General features: G+C 41.3%; 1 protein-coding gene across 2 annotated transcripts in view; it reads right to left on the minus strand.

Annotated features, from left to right (window-relative positions):
• The window catches only part of plch2a (phospholipase C, eta 2a), a 537,474-nt gene that overhangs the window by 493,447 nt on the left and 20,775 nt on the right, over positions 1-23,252 (minus strand). Inside the window, exon 1 of one of the 2 annotated variants that reach the window (XM_039756056.1) lies at positions 2,727-2,913. The exons of the other annotated variant lie outside the window; for it this stretch is intronic. The gene's annotated coding sequence lies outside the window, so the exon portion shown is untranslated. Of the gene's footprint in view, positions 1-2,726; positions 2,914-23,252 lie in introns of those variants that run through there. 2 annotated transcript variants of the gene reach the window in all.

Consider the following 23,252-nt stretch of genomic DNA (forward strand, 5'->3'; position numbering starts at 1 on the left):
ATAATGAGCCTTTATGGCCGCACAGCTGCCTAGTGAAGCATGACATTGTAGAAAAACAATCCTCAGAATCTCAGGCTCATTGAAAAGTGATAACTTTTAGCTCCAGCTGTGTTCAGCCCGTGCCTGAAGATCTTAAAACCTTACAAATTATCGCTTTAAGTCCTAGAGGCTATGACTTGTATGTATTTTACATAGGTTGACTTGTCTGCTCAGATGAGGTTCATCATAAAATCTGATTATATCCAACATCATGCAATAGAAAGCTTACTGTCCTGGTTTTATCTGGCCCCCTCCCCATCTTTTAACTGTCAACACACATAAGAAGTAAGCCAGAGCAGTAAAAAACATTTCTTAGACGTCCGTTTCTTCTTCAGGGTAGGTTCCTCTCCTATCTCTAGTTTAAAATTGGAAACAGGTCACTAATACATACATGGGCTTCATCAAGTCAGCCCTCAAGCTGCTCTTGAACAGACAAACTGGAAACATGGAGCTCTTCTCTGCCTACTGGCGACAAAGGTAAAGGACCAGGTTCTTTGGAGAAATGCATGGAACCAGACACAGCTACCGGTGTATTTGGTGGAGTTTAAATGGAGATGAAATGCACTCATAAGTTTAGATCATAAAAATGTGATTTTTGGTGTGTACTTACTAAAACAACATTATGGGCTAAGACTAAATTCTGCCACTCACTGTGAGTAGAAAATCTCAAAGGTGTCACCTACATTCAATTTCAGTGTGAGATTAAATTTTAACAATAACACTAAATTTACTGCACACAAAGTGACATCTGTAAGAAGTGGCTTGGCAGGGGTGTAAATTTAACTTCACTGCTGAAATTCAAATATATTTCATGCCAAACTGGCTTAGAGTATTACAGCTTGGGAACAACACATGATCTCCGACTGTATCCCAGTCTGCTCTTCAGCAGTGCACTGCACTTCAATGCAGTTCAGCAATCTATACCAGTAACCACCAAGGCTTTTGGTTAAAACACACTTCATAAAAATGCTCAAATTTCACTTCACTTGTATTGCAAAATGGAACCATGCCAAAAACATCTCTCTTAACTTGATAGTGTTGTGGTACAGTATCCTTCTGGGCTTGGATGAAGAGGTTATAGCTCTGTAGAAAACCAATAAACAAATTCTGGGCCCATCCTAGTAGTTAATAGAGCCATGATGGTGAATGCTGATGATGAAAGTCCTTGCGGTTCATCTTATTAATGGTAGACAAGCATTAGCCTGGTTCAGGAACCTTAACACAATGTGCCCAGCAATTCATTTCTACATCCATCCATTCATTAATTTCCTAACCTAGTTAATCCGATTCAGAGGCAGAAGGAGCAGGAGAGTTTCCCAGCAGCTTTAGATGTAAGACAAGAACCAGTTCTGGACGTCCCCACTCAGGGCACCACATCCACTCATACAGGACCAATATGTAGTCCTTTACCTGTGCATCTTGCATTGTGAGGGGTAAACCATAAGTCAAAGAGAAAAACCCCAGACAAACAAAAGAAGAATGTACATAGTCTACACAGACAGTGACCAGGCCAAAATTTCAAACCTGGTTTACTAGAGTTCTGAGGCATGACAGGTAACCACTGCAGCATCATGCAGCCCAGTGGGAATTCTCATTCGTTAATTTATTTTACTCAAAAACACCAAATAAATGTTCTTATAGGGCAATACTAAAGTCAGTAATAAACTTGACATAACTTTCTCAAACCTGCCTAATCCAATTCAGGATCAAATGGAGCTGGAGCCCATCCTAGCAGCACTAGAGAGAACCCAGGCATAGACAAGGTGCCAGTCCATCACTAGGCCCACTACTACACACTCGCGCACAGTTTTCAAATCGCCAATCTAGAGAATCTCCTCATCTTTCAGATGTGGGAAGAAATACGACATAGAAGTGGAAAGAACATGCAAGCTTCACACTGACCACATCCAGACACAGGGTTCAAACCTTTGATGCTAAGTATCTGAGGCAGCTGTGTGACCTACCATGTTAGACAGTGAGATCAAAATGAGCTTTCACAGTGCTAAATGAAACCTCAAACATTTAATCTTAAGAGGTAGGCAAGCATTGCTTCCATTTTATATGCTTTAAAGTGCTAATACTATATAACGCTTGTGATTTTGTTGTGAATGTGTCCCTGGAATGACAAATGGATGGAAATGATTTTTTTTTTTATTACAACTGTTACACTTGTTACAAAGATTATCCACTTGTTGCCCTCAAAGGAGAAAGTTGTTCACGAAAACTCGTTTTAGAAGTACTTTCTGTCTGAAGTTACCAATCGTTTTGAAAACCTGAACCAGACTAAGATTTGCGGCTGAGGTAAGCGCTAACAACTCGGAGGAACCCTCGAACAGTCACTGGCGTCAAGGTATGCGCTGGGACCTGTCTGGCTTTACTCAGCACACCAGCTCGTACATCGAGATCCCGGGAGCTCTTTTGTTCACAAAGGGCGCCAGTGCACCTTTTTTTACCTTGCCAGATGTGTATCAGGTTCAGCGCTCTTGCAGACCTGAAAAATGATACTGGGTTAACAATTAGAAAGTAAACTGGCGGTATCAAACCTGTCGAACTGTCGGGTCCTGCCATACGTTAAACTTTTTTTTTGTTTTTTCTTTAAGTGGTAGGTCTGACGGCAGATGGTCCAGACCCTAAGCCTCTGCTTCCCGCTTTGCCCAGTTTCTACCCAAATGATCCCTGAGCCTTACCTTTCATTAGACGTTGCAGTTGCCCACCTGTCCGGATCCTTCTCCCTGGCAGAGCCGCATTTGCGCGACGCACAGACTCCTCGCTGCCTCTGCCGTACCAGGAAGCACTTTTCCCGTCCAGTAATTTAAAATCACTTCATCAGCAGTGGGTGTAACCGTCTTAAACAATACCCGGCCGCTTGTAACAGGCACTTGGCGAGAGCAAGTCAGTCAGAAAGCAGAGCCGTTCCGATTATCTCACAAGAAAAAAGGCCCCTTTCGGCTTTAAAACAGCGTACAGTACAACTCCAAGACTGTTTCGCATACTGCTGATTTCATGTGGTACACACGGGTCACCAACTGCCACGAAGGGATGAGAGCAACTCAAGAAGCTGAAGCGACTTAAGTGAGTGACACAGGTAGAGTACGAAACTGAACGAGGCTCCAAAGCAACAGGATCGGGGACGCGACGGCCGGGTGATGACATTTCATTTAAAACAACTACTCACCGGGTCTAATGCGTAAAGACTTGGGTGCAAACACAAAGATCAACGGCAAAGGTAGCCTACTTAAACCGTTTTTTTCCCCCCCAAGTATTAATTTTGCCATTTCAAATAATTTAAATGTGTACTGTTAGTTTTGCAAAAATTAAATAATATACGGATTAACGTATGGGCACAATGGACACTGGCTGAGGGCCCCAGGAGCATAGGGGCCAAGGATATTTCTGATGCCTATGTATGTTTCTGTTTTGCTATCAAAACAGAGGCCCGGGGCAGTACTTTCCCTGGGGGACTATGATGCTGTTAATACAGCTCTGCGGATCACCAATTTTAAAATAGTACTTGTAATGTAGTAATGTGGTAGTGCTGCTGCCTCGCTGTTAGGAGACCCGGGTTCGCTTCCCAGGTCCTCCTGTGTGGAGTTTGCATGTTCTCCCATGTCTGCGTGGGTTTCCTCCCACAAAGACATGCAGGTTAGGTGCATTGGCGATCCTAGTGTGTGTTTGCGCTGTGGTGGGCTGGCGCCCCTGCCCAGGATTTGTTGGCTGGGATTGGCTCCAGCAGACCCCTGTGACCCTGTAGTTAGGATATAGTGGGTTGGACGTTTGTGTTCACACATTTGCTTAATATACTGTGTTTACAATTAAGTATCTTAAAATACATGCAAACTACACACTTTCCAGTGACAATACTATAAACACCTTGCACATAATTGATATTGTAACAGAAACAGAAAAAATCCTAAACAGCCTCTTTTTTAGCAATTTTAACTTGCCAAATAGACACTAAATCTCTTTCTTGTAAAGATTCACTGTGGATATGTGTATAAGTAAGCAATGTTGAACTCAATTCTAAAATTACTTATATATTTACTTATTAAACATCCATCCATTCATTATCTAACCCGCTATATCCAGATTAAACTTAATCCAGTGTGTTTTACAGTAAACAATGAAATATACTATATGGGGGACTGCATTGTAAAAATTGATCAACAATCAAACTGTAACAGAAAAAGCCTAGTGGTTAGGTTTGTATTCATATGAATTGGTGGAAAACTAGAACTCAAACAAAGTGAGAAACCCTTGATGGCTGACTATAAAGGTTGGTCCAGTTACAAATCTGCAGAAGGAGAGAAAATAGTTAGGAGGACCCAATATATTTTGTAAAAGTTTTGTGTTTTCAAAAGGCATCTGAACACCACCAGCTTTACGATCACTATAAATCACTGTGGAATATTCATCCAGCAGTTTGGGAATAAGATTTGAAATGTATCCTGCATGGCATGTCTGGAAAGAAGTGAGACCGGGAATAGACTGGCCAAAGCAGAACAGAGAGTTTTTAAAGAAATTATTGTGAATTATTCAAAGGGGATTAAAAACTGAGGTTAATTGATTATTCAATAAAAAATGTAGATTGGGGGGAATAGAGAGGTTTTTTGTATTTGTTAAAAGATTTTACAGGTTTTTAATAAAAAACAATCTTGTCTTATTTTTTATGCCAAATGCTAAAAATAGACTTGAAAAAATGGTTACTAACCAAAAACATATTTCAGATATTTATTAGTATAATTAGGAATCCTAAATTGGCCCTTGGTACAAGAGTCTGCCCTATAATGGATTTTATTGGTTTTTGCTTTGAGCTCCAAGTAGCTGGGATGTGACCTTGAATTGGATATAACTGGATGTTACGTACTAGTAACAATTTCATTATGTTATGTTATGGAGTGGCACAGTGGTAGTGCTGCTGTCTCGCAGCAAGGAGAACAGGGTTCCTGTTCCAGGTCCACCCTGCATGTTCTCCCTGTGTCTGAGTGGACCTCCTCCAGGTGTTCCTACAGTTCAAAGACATGCCAGTTGGGTGGATTGGTGTGTGTGTGTGTTCACTTAGTGATGGACTGGCACCTTGTCCAGGGGACTGCTTCTGCCTTGTGCCCTATTCTTGCTGGGATGGACTCCTGTGACCCTGCTCAGGGTTAAGCAAGCTTAGAAAATGGTATAATATGTTATGTTGCTTTTCTATGCTTCTGTTATCAAACCTGCTTAATCCACTTTATAGTGGTGGCAACTTCAACTGATCCCAGCCACTAACCTTGGCAAGAAGCTGCTTAATCGTGGTGCAAAGGACAAACATTGACACAAATAATGTTAGTTCTCAAATATGGTAAAAAAAGTATTACAAAAATATCAAAATCTCAGATCCTCAACACTACTAATCAAAAGCTGTTATAGTATTTATCTTTGCAGAAAGAAGCAACAGCACACCATGTAATTGGGGGAAATGTCAGGATGCTATTACCTCTGTGCCTACTTATTACATTTGCCACTGTGAAGAATTATACACATACATTACCATTTATTTGTTTATTTGTTTATTTATTTATTTGTTTGTTTTTATTTGCAAATCAGAATGACTGGCTGTATTATTTGTCCTGTGAGTTTGTATCCTTGTTTTTATTTTATTGCTGCTAAATGCATGAGAATTTCCCCTTGGGATTAATAAAGACTATGTTATTTTATCTTATCTAATCTAATCTGATTCATTTTTGTTATGATCCAATAATTGTTTAAAACTGTTCTTACTTTGTGACACTGCTAAAAGATGTAGCTAGCACTTTAGTTAGCTTACATATTTGTCATTGGTAGGAGAACTTGTGGGGAAAAAAGTTGTGTTCTGTGGCAAACTCATATAAAAATGAAAAAAAAAATTAAATAGGTATTTTTTATATAAACTTTCAGTACATGTGCTCTTATCTGTATTTACCTCTACACAATAAGTTTGCGTAAAACAATATACTGCCTCTTTCCAGTTAATGAATGCAATTTATGTATACTGTGGCAAGCGGCTGGGGGCAGTACCCAGCCGGGACACCTGGAAGGACTAGAAGAGGGACTACGCCACTACGCCTCCTCCAGACCATGAGAGGGCAGCCACCCTGGTTGGTATGGGGACCACGGGAACAGGGCATGGAAACTCAACCCTATAGGGGTCCATGGTCACCATCAGGGGGTGCCTAGATGCCTGAAGAGCCCTGGACGTCAGCACTTCTGCCACACCCGGAAGTGCTGGCGGAAGGATTACCAGGGACACCTGGAGTGCTTCCGGGTGCTCAACTGTCACTTCCACCACACCAGGAAGTGCTGGCGGAAGTTCATCAGAAGGCACCTGGAGGATGTCCAGGTGAACATAAAAGGGGCTGCCTCCCTCCATTCAGCAGCTGGAGTCAAGTGGAATAGGACAAAGCCTGAAGGAGAGGAGTGGAGGCGGTGAAGAGAAAGGGATTGGAAAAGGCCTGGACTAAAGGGTGATCGGTGCAGGAGCACTGGGTTGTGTGCGGTTTACTTTATTGTTGTAAATATTTTAAATAAAACGTGTGTGGTGACTTGCAACAAAGTCTGTCTGTCTGTGTCCAGGCTGCCTTCCACAATACATAGTATGGTATACACAGTAATTAATGGAGATAATACTTACTGTAGGTATATTGTTGAAAAACTATTGATTAAATATGTACTGGTGTTAAATAAAACTAGAATACAGTATGAAATATAAAAGTTCACCTCTACAGTAAAAATTAAAATATAAAATACAGGTAAATATGCAGCACAGAAAGACAGCACAAAAAGCCTGAAGGTATACCTGTCAAATTTTCATAAAAAGATTTACAAACCAAAACATGGCTACAGTAGTTACAGAATAAAGCTAGAAACAAGAGGCATGGCAAAACTAACAAACACAATATATTAGTGAGGGATAAACTAATACTTTTAGGGCACATAGCAATCCAAGCTAGAATACAAAATGGAGATATTGACTGTAAGCCACAGAGAAAGGTGGATGTTCAGGCTGGATCTGAAAGTCAAGACAAATGAATCACCAACATGCAATGAAGATGGCTATGGAAAGTATGAGTCCTATTTAAACATGTCACTAGGGTCTTCAAAGAGTTGAGTGATGGGGATTTGGAACCGTGAGAATGCCTTCTTGGGGCTTCAGGAGGTGCTGATCATTATCCAGGAACATTAAAACAAAAATCTTCAGAACTCAGTAGAAGAATTTCAAGGTAATTTGTTACAAGGCTGGAAGCAAATGTATATGACCTAAGAGATGTTTGGTTTGAGTCAAAACTATGGTGGTTGCATTTTGAGCCTGCTGCATCTTCTAGAGACTGAATGTGTTCAAAGTCTTTGTGAATTTGATTTTGATGGAGGTCTTTAACACCTGTAGTGTGTCAGTGTTCAAATGGCCATGGAATTACACAAGTCAGATTTCAGGAACAGTTGTATTAATAGACAATGTGTATCATCATGACATAAGTTTCGATATGTAGTTAAAAGGGGGATTGAGTCATTCATTTGTTATTGGATACATAAACTATAACATGTCTTGAAGCCCAGAATACTGCAGTTGATCAGCAGCATTCACCCCACACAGATGCAAGTAAAATTGGTTGACATTAATTCAGGAATTTTACCTTGAGCAACAACATTTTGGTGGTTTCCTTAAACAGAGTCAGTGCAAGTGAATAAGCAGGGTATATTCTGATGAATAACAGAACAGCATGTTGGTAAACTGCAGGTTTTGCATAATTTTATTTCAACTCCAAACCAAATACATAGGTGAGAAATGATTACCTTGCAAGCAATGACTGAGAAAAGTGTTAATGTCTCCAAAGAAGCATGCATGTGCATTTAAAGCTTCACTTTTTATTTTTTGTTGTAGAAAATTTCATTTAATTTCCTTAAAGAAAACATTTTTATTAATGTGGTGTTTAATGTTAAATATTCGATAAAGTATGTCTGCTAGGATTAGATGTTTTAATCCCTTTGTAATCAGGACAGCATTGATTTCTTAGGTAGGACTGGAGGTGTCTTCATCTGGCACTGTTACTGCCTCCAGGACGACATATCATCAGTTGTGTACCCCAGGGTCATTGGGTGTTTCGGCCTTTATCACAATACACCCTTGCCCGAGGACGGCCCACCACAGGCTGATCAGACCTAGGTGTGTGCCACACTGGAGGCTCCATGAGCAGCCCAAACAGTATCATTCCACTTCAGCCACAACCAATGGCTGCTTCTTATGGTGGTATCTGCCAGCTCTTTAATGGTTTTCCGCTGAGCCTGCCCAGTACTCCAACCTCCTTCAGCAGCCTCGTGGTGGACCTAGCTACGAAACCCCTGCAGCCCACCTCCACTGGATGCACAGACACTTTCCAGCCCCGGTCCTCTGCCTCATTTGCCAAGTTTATATATTGCAGCTTTTTCCTTTCGAATGCCTCATCGATTGCTTCCTCCCATGGGACTGTCAGCTCCACAATGAACACACGTCGACAGGATTTAGACCAAAGGACCAGGTCTGGCCACAGGTTTGTTAGTGCGATTTCAGGTGGGAAAGTTAGTCATTGATTTAAATCCACTTGCATTTCCCAGTCTCGGGCTGCATTCAGTGGACATGAGACTGGAGATGATCTTTTGGCCGGCTGCATCTCCCCCTCATGGACAAAAGATGTTCATTGCCGAGAGGCAGTCTCAGCTTCCAAGGGCATGGCGTTGGTAGTTGCCCTCTTGATCTCCAGTGCAGCTGCCAAGCTCCTCAACACTTGGTTGTGGCGCCAGGTGTATCTGCCTTGGGTAAGGCTCGTCTTGCAACCCACCAGGATGTGTTTAAGAGTTGCTGGGGCAGCACACTGGAGACAGGCTGGATCCTCTCCAAACCAAAGATGCAAGTTTGTTGGAGAGGGAAGGACATCATATGTGGCTCTGATGGTAAAGCTCAGCATATTGGACTCCATGTTCCACAGCTCGCTCCAAGTGATCTTTCTCCTCTCCACACCATCCCACTTCATCCAGCGGCCTTGCTTGGCTTGGAACACAGCCCTAGCACATCTGTCCGCTTCCTCCTGGTGGCGCACCTCTTCTGTTACCAGGCGCTGCCGTTCTAACGGGTTTGCCTTCTGCCATGTGGGTGTTGTACACAGGCCTAGGCCCCCTCTGCTGGTTTGGACTTGTCCCACTATGTCCCGATGTTTCAGGGCAGCCTTTGCCTGTGCCACTCCTGCTACTGGCCTCCTCCCTGTTAGCAAGGTTGGAGCAGCACCTCTAACCAAGGGATCCCTAGATTCTGTGAGGGTTATTTCAAGCCTTGCTTTGTGGCATTTGTACTCTTCTATCAGGCTTGATATTGGAAGAGAGAGCGCTCCGTTGCCATATAGGCCTGTGCTACTGAGGCATCTGGGTAATCCAAGCCACCTCCGCACCTGCACATTCACCAGCCTCTCCAACCGCTTGGCATGGGATAGGGTGACCTCATAGATGGAAATTGGCCACATGAGGCGTGGCAACAATCCAAACTGAAAGCACCAGAGCTTCAGCTTCCCTGGGAGAGCAGTGTGTTTAATTTGCTTTAGGCCGCTGATAGTGTCCTGCCTGAGTTGTTCCACCTGTTCGGAGTCTTTTAGCTCTGCATTGTACCAACGTTCAAGGCTTTTGATGGGCTTTTCCAGGATTGTTGGTATTGGCACATCATTAACATAGAACCTCTCGTTGACAAGCTGGCCCTTAACGATGGAGATGCTACGGGATTTTTCTGGTTTAATCTCCATTCATGTCCATTTGATGTTACCCTGGAGTATGTCCAGCAGGCGTTTGGTGCATGCCTTCGTTGATGTTATTATTGTCATGTCATTCATAAAAGCCCTGATCGTAGGAAGACGCAGCCTGCTCTTCAGATGTTCCCCTCCAACCACCCACCTTGAAGCTTGAATAATTATCTCCATTGCCATGGTGAAGGCCAGTGGGGATATGGTAGAACCCGCCATTTTGCCAATCTGCAGGGACTGCCAAGCAGTTATTTTGTCTTGGAGTGCAATGCAGAACTGGAGCTCCTGGAAATAGGCTTTTACCAGCCTTGTGATGGTCTCTGGGACATGGAAAAAGTTGAAGGCTGTCCACGGTAACTCATGAGGCACTGACCCGAAGGCATTGTCCAGGTCTAAGAAGGCCACTTGCAGATTTTTCTTTCCCTTCTTGGCCATTTGTACTTGGTTCCAAATCATACTTGCATGCTCCAGACAGCCTGAGAATCCTCTTATCCCTGCCTTTTGCACAGAGGTGTCAACGTAGTTGTTCTTCAGCAGGAAGAGGGCCTTCTTTGGGCCACAACACTGAAGAAAATCTTTCCTTCCACATTTAGTAAACTGATCTGGCGGAAATGATAGATGGTTGAGGAGTTCTTTTCTTTAGGAATCAGGATCCCACCTGCCCTTTACCAAGCCTTAGGTATGATTTCTTTTTCCCATGCTACTTTCATCAGCTTCCAGAGGTACTTTGAGACACCTAAGGTGGTCTTTTAGGGCCTATACGGAATGCCGTTGGGCCCAGGGGCTATACTGATCTTGCCCGTCTTAATGTGGTCTCAACTTCCCTTCTTTTGTCCAGCTGGTGCTCAGGTGGTTGTATAGGTGGCATGTCTTCTGGGATAGTGACTGGCACGTGTGTCTGATTGTCAGAGTTTGTTTTGCTTAGGTGCTCCTCTAATTCCCTCATAGGTACTTTAAGGGCCCCCGTTTTCTCCTTGACAAAGAGATCTTTGGCAAACTTGTAGGGATCTCTGTAGAAGGCAGCCCTTGTCCGCTCTTTCTTCTTATGTTGTTTTCTCAAGTGTTCTGCTCTTCGCAGCGTTACAAGGCGCTGCTTGATGTCGCCCTGTAGTGCCTCAATTCCTTTCCTTTCCTCTTCAGAGGCCTTCTTCCATTGTTTTCGCAGGCATCTTCTGTCTTTCACAAGTCGCTCCATGTCTTGCTGCCTCCTGGACTTGAGATGGCCTGATGGTTTCTTCTGAGCTCTGAAATTCTTGCTTATCACTCCAAATCTCTCAGCGCCATAATTGTATTTAATTTCTCCCATCTTGTCTAGTTTTCTTTCGATGTCCCCTTTCAGATCTTTTAAGAGATGGACGATGTCAGAGTCAATAGTTCTCCACTCCTTTTCCTGGCAGGATTTGGGCTACAGAATTTGCGGCTTTCGTCCACCCAAAGTTGTCCTAAATGTTTCTTTGCTTGTTAAAATGCATCTATTGACCATGGGAGTAATGAAAATGCGATGACAGCAGGTACTGCCACAATCATGCTGCAGTGCTTTTCTAAATTTAGAATAAGAGAAGAGGGGATAAAACAGCTAATTAAATTTGATCTGCAGCCACAGTGGGTCCCCAGGACCAAGTTTGGGAACCCCTGAACTACTATATTACTGTTCCTTCCTAATCTTGATTGCAGCCTTTACAGGTGATCAGGACAATTTTAGAGTCAGCCCCTCCTCTAGGAAATGAATCTAACTTCCAGCTTGCCCTGATCTTCTTATGTTTCTTTAAACAGGTTCTTACTTGCAAATGTTTTAGGAAATTGTTCCTTATTGAATCAACAGACATTTGTTGCACCTCAACGCCCCAACCTCCACCACCTTACCCAGGAGCTCTGGCTTTGATGGTGTGATGGAGTGTGTCTGACAGCAAGTAAAATGACTGTCAGTAATTGCAGTACATGCAAAGCATGGTAGAGTACAGTGTGAGTGTCTTTCTTCATTGGCAGTCACGTAAAAACTTTGACTTCATTCAGACATTAAGTCGAAATTGCATGTAATTTTAAATCGAAACAGGGCATTTTAATATCAATGTGTATTATTTAGTCATTTTTCACTGTATATTCTGGCTTACCTATGATATCCAGAAGACTTAGATGTTTGACTAGTGCTGAATTTTTAAGAACTCAAAATTGGTTGAGTTTAAATGTTGGAGGGAATGTGTGTTTCAAAGAGATGGCATTCCATTCAGGGTTGATGCCTACTTTGTGTCAAATACTCCAGAAAAAGACTCTGGTCCCCACCAGCATGTATTATATTAAGCTGCTAAAGAGAATGGAAGGATTGATGGATAACATCCTACACACATGGCTTGGAAAATATGGAGATCACAGGCAAGAGTGGAATCCAGTAAGGCCCCTCGAGAGTGAAGGTAACATTAGTTGGTGGACAACAAATACTGTCATGTCAGTAAAGAGCACTGCTAAGGAGTGGTAGACACTGTAAATATATAAGGTGACCCGGAAGGGCTACTGTATAGATAGGATTTTGTAATATTCATACAGGAACTTAGGAATCGGGTGATTCGGTACACATTAGTGCACTAGGAGAGAATAACAAATAAAATAAAGTACCTACAAATTAATAAAGGGCAGCTTATGGTACAAGGCTTGGAGAGCAGGGAATGTGTTGCCCCTTTAAAAGGACAGTACTGCCTTAGAGCAAGCTCAGGAGTCCAGCGACACTAGGGGCTGCTAGAGGGTGCTACTGAAGAGCCTGGTGTCCCTACTGCAAAAACAGATCTACCCCAACTTTGAAAATGATTTTGGGGCTTGGCAAGCAGTGACCCTCCAGGGCATAATTCCTTCATAAGTCCTGTCACTGTCAGTAGGACATTAAGTCTTGAGTCAAGATGTGAGTTTGGATAAGCATTCAGCAAGCATAAAAAAGAGAAGAGAGGCCAGAAAATGTAGTAGAGAAATAGAGAGAGAGACAAGAGATGAAAGAAGGGAGTTTTTGTTGTGTGGCATGTTCAAGTGGGCAAGCTACCCCTCCTGGTAGATAGCTGGTGCATATTCAGCTTCAGCAAAACAGCACTTTATTGTTTTTTTTTTCTCAGCTGGTTTTGGTATTTTTGTCTGCTGTCTTTCTTTAACACAGCCTTTCCACAACCGTAAACCACCCACTTTTATACACTTTGTCTTCCTTCCTTGATTGGGCTACTTTGAAAGCAATGTCTCCTATTAAAATATCAAGAGACTATAAACAAATATACTCTTTATGGAGTACATTCTTAAAAAGTGTCTGATGCCATTATTGTCATACAGGCACCATAGTTTTAATCTGTTTCTTCTTGAGATACCTGCTTTTAGTGTGCTGTTGTAGTACAAAAACTCTTTTTCAAGTTCAAGAAAACTGTGAGCATTATTAGGAACACCTGTACCCCTGCTTATCAATGCAATTATCAAATCAGCAAATCATGTGGCAACAACACAACACGTAAAATCATGAAGATACAAGTCAGGAGCTTCAGAAAACATTCACATCAAACACCAGAATGGGGAAAAATGTGATTTCAATGATTTCCACCAGGGCACGATTGTTGGCGCCAGATGGACTGGTTCAGGTATTTCTGTAACTGCTGATCTTAGATTTTTACACACAGCAGTCTTTAGAGTTTACTGTACTACAAATAAAACACATTCAGTGTTTATGCTGATAGAAACACCTTGTTGACGAGAGAGGTCAGAGGAGAATGGCCAAGTAGGGTTGAGCTGACAGAAACTCAGAGAACCACTCTGGACAACTGTGGTAAGAAGGAAAGCATTTCAGAATGCACAACATGTCGAAACCTTGAGGTGAATGGGTTACAACAGCAGCAGGCTACATCGGTTCCACTCATGTCAGCCAAGAACAGAAAACTGAGGCTGGAGTTGTCACAGGCTCAACAAAACTGGACAGTTGAAGACTGTAAAAATGTACCCTGGTCTGATGAATCTTGGTTTCTGTTGAGACACAGAAATGGTAGGGTCAGAATTTGGTGCCATGTACCCAGCCTGCCTTGCGGCAACAGCCCATGCTGGTGGTGGTGGTGTAATGGTATGGAGGATGTTTTCTTGGCGTACTTTGGGCCTGTTAGTATCGATCAATCATAGATTGAGTATTGATGCTGATCATGTGTATCCCTTCATGGCTGCAATTTATCGATGTTCTAATGCCTACATTCAGCATTATAATGCACTATATCACAAATTTAAAATTGTCTCAACCTTGTTTCATTAACATGATAATGAGTCAAGTGTTCTTTAGTGGCCTTCCCTTTCTGAATCCAATAGAACACCTTTGGGATGTGGTAGATTACAATGTCATAATTCAAAACAGACAAGTGCTGCCAGTACAGCCATGCTTATTCCCTGCTGCTTTCTCAATTTTCTCCCCAGTGCCAACAAGAGGGTGTCAAAGCATATTTATGTTTATTTTAATTATTTATTTATACAGGTAAACTTACTTTCTTACAATTTTACTTACCTCATTCAGTTAAATTCTGATTTTCAGCAGGGTTCCTGTTCTGCAGTATGTTAAACAAAACAACAGTAAACACCAACAACAATAAGCAACAAGACAAATATTACTGCATAGGAGTATCCAAGTATTACAACAACCTAGCAAACAAACACATTTTACCAAAAACACATTTTACCCCCTTTAATGTAAAGCTGCCGCCCCATTGATGAAACACGTGTAGGTAGTGACAGGTGGTCCTCGCCCATGTCCTGTGGCAGCCACCTCTGGCAGTATTGCTTACTTTAAATAATTGAAATGCCTAAAAGCAAGCTTCCACACCTTCATCCAATTTATAGTGTAATGAAATGGTTTCTGATAAGTACCTGAAAAATAACCCTTTTAGAGTAAATAGTGTTTTCCAGTCTACAACTAAAATTTTGATTTCATTATTTAAATGAAGTTTAAGCCCATTCTTTATATGTGCACCTCCATGTTCAAAGGCTTTGATGTGTGCATATGCCTGGTTAATAAAACTGGTCAGAGTTAATGAAGACTGACGATGGATCCAACATGCAGTGTTCAAAATCCATGCCTAATTGCAGTTTGTATGGAAACAATTTCATGGATTTTCACCAAATACTCGCCATAACCTCTTACTTTCCCTATCATGAATTTTCAATGACTACTCCAATGACATTGTGTGTACATGAGTGTGGATGTGTGGCAGAGTTGGCACTGTGATGGAGTGGTGCCTCATCCAGCATTGTTACTTTTCTGTTACCCATTGATCCTAGGATTGGCTCTGGTCCCCCACAACCCTGAACAAAGTGTAATAAGCATGTTTGAGAATGTTATGTTATAGAAATATTAGTTTAAGACCCAGCTATCTTATACCAGAGGTGTGGTGCTTAGCACTGTTTTCTCATAGCTCCCAGTCCTTTGGTTTTATTGCCTCTCCAATCATTGTCTACATATGTATGATTAGTGTTTGCTGTGTTCTCTCTATTTCTGCCTGGGTTTCCTTGTGCTCTGTGATTTATATTACCTGTTATTCCATCCAAATTTTATTTTTAACTTCCTTTCCAACCATCCATCCGTCCATCACAGCAAGGTTTTCTAAATAATGTTATGGTCAAACAATTTAGATTTATATGATTTATCCATCCAACCCGCTATACCACAGGGTCACGGGGGTCTGCTGGAGCCACTCCCAGCCAACACAGGGAGCAAGGCAGGAAACAAACCCAAGGCAGGGCGCCAGCCCACCGCAGGGCACACACACACCAAGCACACACTAGGGACAATTTAGAATCGCCAGTGCACCTAACCTGCATGTCTTTGGACTGCAGGAGGAAACCGGAGTACCCAAGAGATGTGCCTTAATTTAGACAGCTGAATGTTTGAAATTAGTAGCATAGCACATTCACTTGACTTACACCATTAGTTGGTAGTATTTGCTAAAATGCAGTAACCAAACCAAGGACTGAGGCTGGAGACAGTGATCCAAACCACAGACAAACAGGCTTTTACTTTTACAGCTCATATTGGAGCCTCACCACCAACAAAGAATCCAAATCTAAAAAATCCCATCACTATTTATAAATAACATTCCAACAGCACGACCTTTTTCAACCTAATTATAAGATGATGGGACCAGTGTCAGTGCTAGGTTATTTTGAGTGCAAGGCCAAGCTTATTAGTGCACCAACTGTCTTTCGGTAGCTAACCCCTGCGGCGGGGGTTCCCCTTCACCTCCCCTTATGATCTGTGCCCTTGATAAATGTTTAATTCGACATAATACTGGTGCTGACCCTGGGTAGGATACATTATTTATGCCACTGGGTCTGTCTCTTTTCTGTCTTCTCCCACCATTTCCAACCAATTCTCCATTTACCAAAGAACTGCATGTTTTTTGCAGAATTCAGTGTCCAAACTGGTTCCAACTGAGCGCCACTTCATTCTATAAACACCTACTATAAATGTCGCTTTTGATACAACAATTTAATGGTGTCATTACTGAATCATTCTTAGCAGTAAAATTTGATATCTAATGTTAGTGAAGGGCACAGAGCACACACAAACATCCTAATGTCTAAATGTTACTTGATCTGTAACTTCATTGAATTGATCGTTCTTCTTTAACAGCATTTCTTCAAATTGACAGACAATAATTTGACTGCAATATTCATGGATGTGTCAAGAGTGATCTACATGCTTTTGTACCAAAGAAGTTGTTTAGGCAGAAGCCAATCCTTGCCATGCAGTATTGGAATTTATTATGTAATTTTATGGCCTTGTTATGGCTTTATTTTACCAGCTCAAGTCATTCTTGTCATAGATTTTTCTTTTTGAATTGTATTATACAAATGATTTAGGACTCAGAGCAAAACGGATTAGCAGTCCTTATATATATATATATATATGTGGAAGCAAAGGTCTGTGATACGGTTTGCATATTTGGAGAGAATGAATCACATATCATAAAGTAGTTTTTATCCCTGAGCTTTCAGCTCCTGCTGGGAGCCATCATCAGAGGATAATGCTTAGACATACAAGAATCAATGGCAATATATAGCAAAATTCGGGGGGATAATGAGGTGGGGTTAGGAAGGTGTTTTGCTTGTAAAATTCAGCCTGAATTTTGGCTATCAAATGAAAACGCCATTAACAGACATTTGGACATAAACCCAGCATATACAAACTTAAGAAGAAGATCCTCATAATAAATAAAACTTTACGACCAACACCCTCCTAACCCCATAACCCCACCTCATTATCCCCATGCACACACTCACCTAACCCCCACCCACCTAATTTTGCTATATATTGCCTTTGATTTTTGTATGTCTAATCATTATCCTCTGATGACGACTCCCGGCAGGAGCTGAAAAAAGGAATAAAAACTACTTTATGATACGTGATTCATTCTCTCCCTGTGTGGCTCTCCAACTGTATATATATATATATATATATATATATATATATATATATATATATTTCAAGTTAAGGTGGTAACTTCTAATTCCTTTGTTGCTTGCATATCATTGTTAATTAAAAGGGAGTTAAGAAATCAAGAAGCAGTTAAGAACTTTGAAAGCTACCGTTAAAGACTAAAACAGCAGTCAATGGTTCAGGAATCTTAACAAGCAAGTTAATTAAAAAGGAAAGGAAAAATGTTGCTTGGGCTTTGGCAGCAATGATTGGAACACTGTAGCCCTCCAGGATAAATCTGAGGATGCCCACCCTAATCTTATCTTGAAGGAAGCACGGAGAAGAGGATGAGGCCGGGTCTAGTAGGGGTACGGTTGGGTGATTTCAAGTAGTAGGTTGGGCTGGGTAGGCAAGGGTGGAGCTGGCTTGATTTCAGGTCAGTGACCAACCATGGTAGGCAAAATGATCAATGCTGAACTTAGTTTCTTGTAAATAAATCACTTTTGCTAAATTAGCCTCTTAAGACTTGTGAAGCACAGTACAATGACAGATACAAGACGCTACACTACATTGCAGTAATATTGTATGGGCAGAGCCAAGTAGCATCAGCCTAGTGTGTCATCAGCGAGGAGTCACCAAGAGTCTGAGCTGGCATTCAATCATTCAAATGGGCATCTTCAGAACCGGCAGGACATCCTTTATAAATGGCACCCTGCCAGCGTCACATGAATTCCAACTGGTGCGGTAACAGGGAGTTATCCATCTAGGGCAGTGAGCTACCTAACAGAGCAATGTGAAGAACAAGAATCCATTGATCAATGTTGCTGACGCTGCAGTACCTTATTATACAGTGTTTTTTGTGATTATAACCCTCTGACACCACCAACCCACTTTCCAGTGTGTCATTTTGTCAATCTCAGGCTTTGGGCTATTTTCTTTCTTTTGGAAAAATTCGCTATTTTTAAGCCGTCACTGGGCTACAGAACCTGGATATCTTGTGCCTATTTCTTGTATTTGTTTGTCTATGGTCACACTTGTCTGTTTCATTATTTTCCCTTTTAATTAAACTAAATTGATCTAAGTTAATTATACAATAGATCAACTTCCTGATCTAAATGTGAACAAACACTCCAGTTGTAATTGTGTTAGCCTTGTAAAACACCCTGATGCATGCGATTGACAGAGCTTTATGCAACAAATCATGATTAATTATATAATTAATCTATTTGACTTGGAAATACAATTCTTTTGATACACCAATTAACCTTCGATTAACATCTGTGTTTAGCGCCCCACTCGGAGAAATCACAGTGGTGCGACTTACACGCCTAAAGTGGCTCCCACCTGAACGTACGTCTTTGCAGATGTGAGGCTGCAGTGCTAACAACTGAAACACCATGCTGGTCATACCGCGTTTATTTAGTTGAGCAGGCTAAAACCTGCCCAGACCCTCAATTAACCCCTCGACTTGTTTTTTTTTTTACGTTAAGGTCGGCACTGTGAACCACCTTGCTGATCACAAATTATTTAGTTTGTTAAGCAGGTTTAAACATTTCCGGATACCCCAAATGTTTTAAGTGTTTTGTTAACGCCTCGATCTGCTCACTTCGGAGCCGAAATCGCCGGTCAACCTCAAGCGGCCGCCTTCTGCCACAGCTTCGTTCCCGTCGGACTGCAGCCTCTACTTACATCCGGTTGCGTGGCATCAAATGCAGAAGTAGACCGCCTTGCGAATGCGATCTAATTACAAGTTACGCAAACGAGAAACTCCAGCTGGATTATTGAAAGCGCTGGGGAAAAAAAGAAACGCGAAAAACGACAAAACTACAGCGAAAACGATTCTCACGTTTTAAAACTCGGTTTTCAAAAATTAAACGAGCAATTAACTGTGTGAGAAAATCAAACTTCAAACACCACGATTCACGGGTTTTACTTTCATTATTAGGCAGCCTTTCTACCTCCTCCCGCAGACAAGGGTGCCGTCATGAACTCATTTCGGTAGTGGATGGGGGTGAGAAGAAAGCACATGCCTCATAACTCCGTATATGATCGATCAGCTGGAACTGTCATAACGTATCAAACTCGAAATCCAATCCTGCCCATTCTTTGCTCACGTTATGTCGCCGTACCAGTTCCCCGTTCATTCATTCATCGATCGTTTCACGAATTCATTTTCCGTTCCCGTTAATTCTGGTCCCCCACTTATTGCTAGCCTCGAATTCTCTGTGGGTCCGTGCTAGTGGATGAGTTGAACATCCCTATTTTTTAATTAAAGTGCAAGCAAGTCACCTAAAGTATATACATTAATCACTAAGACTTTAAATCCCACATAATTGGCATGCAAAGTACAGTGAAACCATTTATTTTCAATACTTGCTTCCTGCTTCTCAAGGAATAGCCCTGAAAAAGACACGTCATGCGTATCATTTTAAGACTTTTCTAAAAGTGAAAAGGAAAGGAGAATAGTTGTTACACATAAGTCATTGCTAATAAAATGTTAGCAAGACATACAGTAACATAAATTAATCACATTTTCTGGAATAAGAACATATGCATTTTGGACTAAGGTGTCCAGTAATTCTAAAGGTAACAAAAAAATACATTAATTTAGAAAACAACATTCATAGGCTCAAACCTACTTATTCCACTCTGGCTGTTGGACCCTATCCAGTCAGCAGTCCTGAAAGGACATACTTGTGCACGCTGAGTCCCCATTTATCATACAATATATTTTTGTGATACAAGAGGGGGAAAACCTGTACAAGCCCAGGGAGAATGTGCAAAGTCCACCACGTGCTTAGACTCAATCCCAGTCTCCTGCAGTTGGAATTAAATAGTCCACCCCATTTTCTGAAACCATCCAACCATTTTCTGATGTGGCCAGCAAATAGTCCTAAAACACACATTGGAGACAAGGCACGTATCAGTCCTGAAGGTTAACTCAAGTCAGGCAGACACCTCTACTCACACTGGACCAAAATGACCAAAAAAACAAAAAATCATTTCATTAGTGAAATCTATAGGGCGTGATGAAAAACTGGTACACCTGGTGAAAAACAGCATGTATGCTGCGAAGACAGACATACCTCTACATAGACAGTGGCTAGGATAGAAACTAAATGTATGCACCCTGGGGCCGTGAGACAGCAGTACTAATCACTGGGTTCGTACCACTCCATATAAAGCATGCCATCTTCATACTTAAGTAACAAATAAGGTTGTGTTTCTAAACAAACAAAACCCCTCACAAATGACTTGTTTTATTTTGTTGTAACAGGGTTCATCCAACATTTATTACATGCATTTATGGCAAGGTGGGGATGTTTTTATGAAGCAGACAGTTCTGTAATTAACACAACAGAAGTCCCTAATTATTCATTTTCACAGACGGTTCTCTTGTCTCTTTGCTGTTCTTCACGAGGCTTTTTAAAGGCAGGTATCTAAGGCGCATGCCTGAGGTTAAAGGTATCTGACTCGCGATTGAAACACTTTGAAGACATCTCCCTTTGAAGTCATCACAAGTGTTTGCCCTGGGGTGGTGGTGGAGTGTCATTTTGTGTGAACCAGTTTTGGGATAAACGTTTATTGAAAAGTAGTACAAGCCATGGGAATTTTCACCTTGTCATATTAATTAGGTGCTCCTGCCCATCCCATGCAGTTAATTTGGTAACATATTTAAAGCAACTACTAATTAAAACATGCATATACAGTTCAGAGGTTCAATGAGAAAGCCTACAGCTAGAGGCAACACACAGGCTGGCATGAGTGAACTAGAAACAAGCAGCCCTGCATGTTTCTCATGTATGGCATTTTCAACACTCAAATGCCACAGGATATCTGGATGTCTGTGCTGACTGGTACACCCCTTCATGGCAATAGTGTACTCATTTACAAATGAGCTTTTTCAAGATCAGCCATGGGTCTGAAAAAAGTCTTGATTTGGCTCCAGGAACATGAGAGGGAGTTTACCTTAATGCATTGACTCTACCCATTATTCGATCATTATTTAGTCAGAATGCTGTGCGATGAGAGAGGGCAAGCTTTTTGGAGTAGAGATCCACCACCAACACCTTATTCAATGCACATTTCAATGAATTCAGACTGTTTTGAGGTCTAATGAGAGGTTAGATCGCAATTATGTAGGTGAATCTAACATATTACAGTGGTGCTTGAAAGTTTGTGATCCCTTTAGAATTTTCTATATTTCTGCATAAATATGAACTAAAACATCATCAGATTTTCACTCAAGTCCTAAAAGTAGATAAAGAGAAACCAGTTAAACAAATGAGACAAAAATACTATACTTGGTCATTATTGAGGAAAATGATCGAATATTACATATTTATGAGAGGAAAAGTATGTGAACCTCTAGGATTAGCAGTTAGTTTGAAGGTGAAATTAGAGTCAGGTGTTTTCAATTAATGGGATGACAATCAGGTGTGAGTGGGCACTCTGTATTATTTAAAGAACAGGGATCTATCAAAGTCTGCTCTTCACAACACATGTTTGTGGAAGTGTATCATGGCACGAACAAAGGAGATTTCTGAGGACCTCAGAAAAAGAGTTGTTGATGCTCATCAGGCTGGAAAAGGTTACAAAACCATCTGTAAAGAGTTTGGACTCCACCAATCCACAGTCAGACAGATTGTGTACAAATGGAGGAAATTCAAGACCATTGTTACCCTCCCCAGGAGTGGTCGACCAAAAAAGATCACTCCAAAAGCAAGGCGTGTAATAGTTAGCGAGGTCACAAAGGACCCCAGGGTAACTTCTAAGCAACTGAAGGCCTCTCTCATATTGGCTAATGTTCATGTTCATGAGTCCACCATCAGGAGAACACTGAACAACAATAGTGTGCATGGCAGGGTTGCAAGGAGAAAGCCACTGCTCTCCAAAAAAAGATTGCTGCTCGTCTGCAGTTTGCTAAAGATCACGTGGAGGAACCAGAAATCTATTGGAAGAATGTTTCGTGGACAGATAAGACCAAAATAGAACTTTTTGATTTAAATGAAAAGCATTATGTTTGGAGAAAGGAAAACACTGCATTCCAGCATAAGAACCTTATCCCATCTGTGAAACATGGTGGAGGTAGTATCATGGTTTTGGGCTGTTTTGCTGCATCTGGGCCAGGACGACTTGCCTTCATTGATGGAACAATGAATTCTAAATTATATCAGAGAATTTTAAAGGAAAATGTCAGGACATCTGTCCATGAACTAAATCTCAAGAGAAGGTGGGTCATGCAGCAAGACAACGACCCTAAGCACACAAGTCGTTCTACCAAAGAATGGTTAAAGAAGAATAAAGTTAATGTTTTGAAATGGCCAAGTCAAAGTCCTGACCTTAATCCAATCAAAATGTTGTGGATGGACCTGAAGCGATCAATTAATGTGAGGAAACCCACCAACATTCCAGAGTTGAAGCTGTTCTGTATGGAGGAATGGGCTAAAATTCCTCCAAGCCAGTGTGCAGGAATGATCAAAAGTTACAGGAAATGTTTAGTTGCAGTTATTGCTGCAAAGGGGGGAATCACACCAGATATTTTTGTCTCATTTGCTTAACTGGTTTCTCTTTATCTACTTTTAGGACTTGACTGAAAATCTGATGATGTTTTAGGTCATATTTATGCAGCAATATAGAAAATTCTAAAGGGTTCACAAACTTTCAAGCACCACTGTACTTAACCTGTGGTACTGTATGCAGCAAGAGTCCTTTTAAAATTGGAACCCACTGGTAATTCATGGATTTGCTACCATTTAGTCATGTTTACTGTATGGTGCATGTTATGAATACATAAATAAAAGTTCTTTCTGGAACCTTCATGTGGATGGGTCTTTTAGGAACCAAAACTGCCTCCCCTATTTTAAGAGTGTACCTGAATACTTACAGTGTCTCAAATAGATTTGTTTCCGCTCTGTTTTCCATTAAGAGCAATGTAACTGGTGTTGAGCAAATGGGGAGCTAAATAAGTTTTATGAAAAATCTCTAAAATGTTTTCACTTATTTGAAAATGAATTACTGGGTTCTTAAATTAA

The sequence above is a fragment of the Polypterus senegalus genome, chromosome 6 (assembly GCF_016835505.1).
Source record: "Polypterus senegalus isolate Bchr_013 chromosome 6, ASM1683550v1, whole genome shotgun sequence".
Classification (NCBI taxonomy): domain Eukaryota; kingdom Metazoa; phylum Chordata; class Cladistia; order Polypteriformes; family Polypteridae; genus Polypterus; species Polypterus senegalus.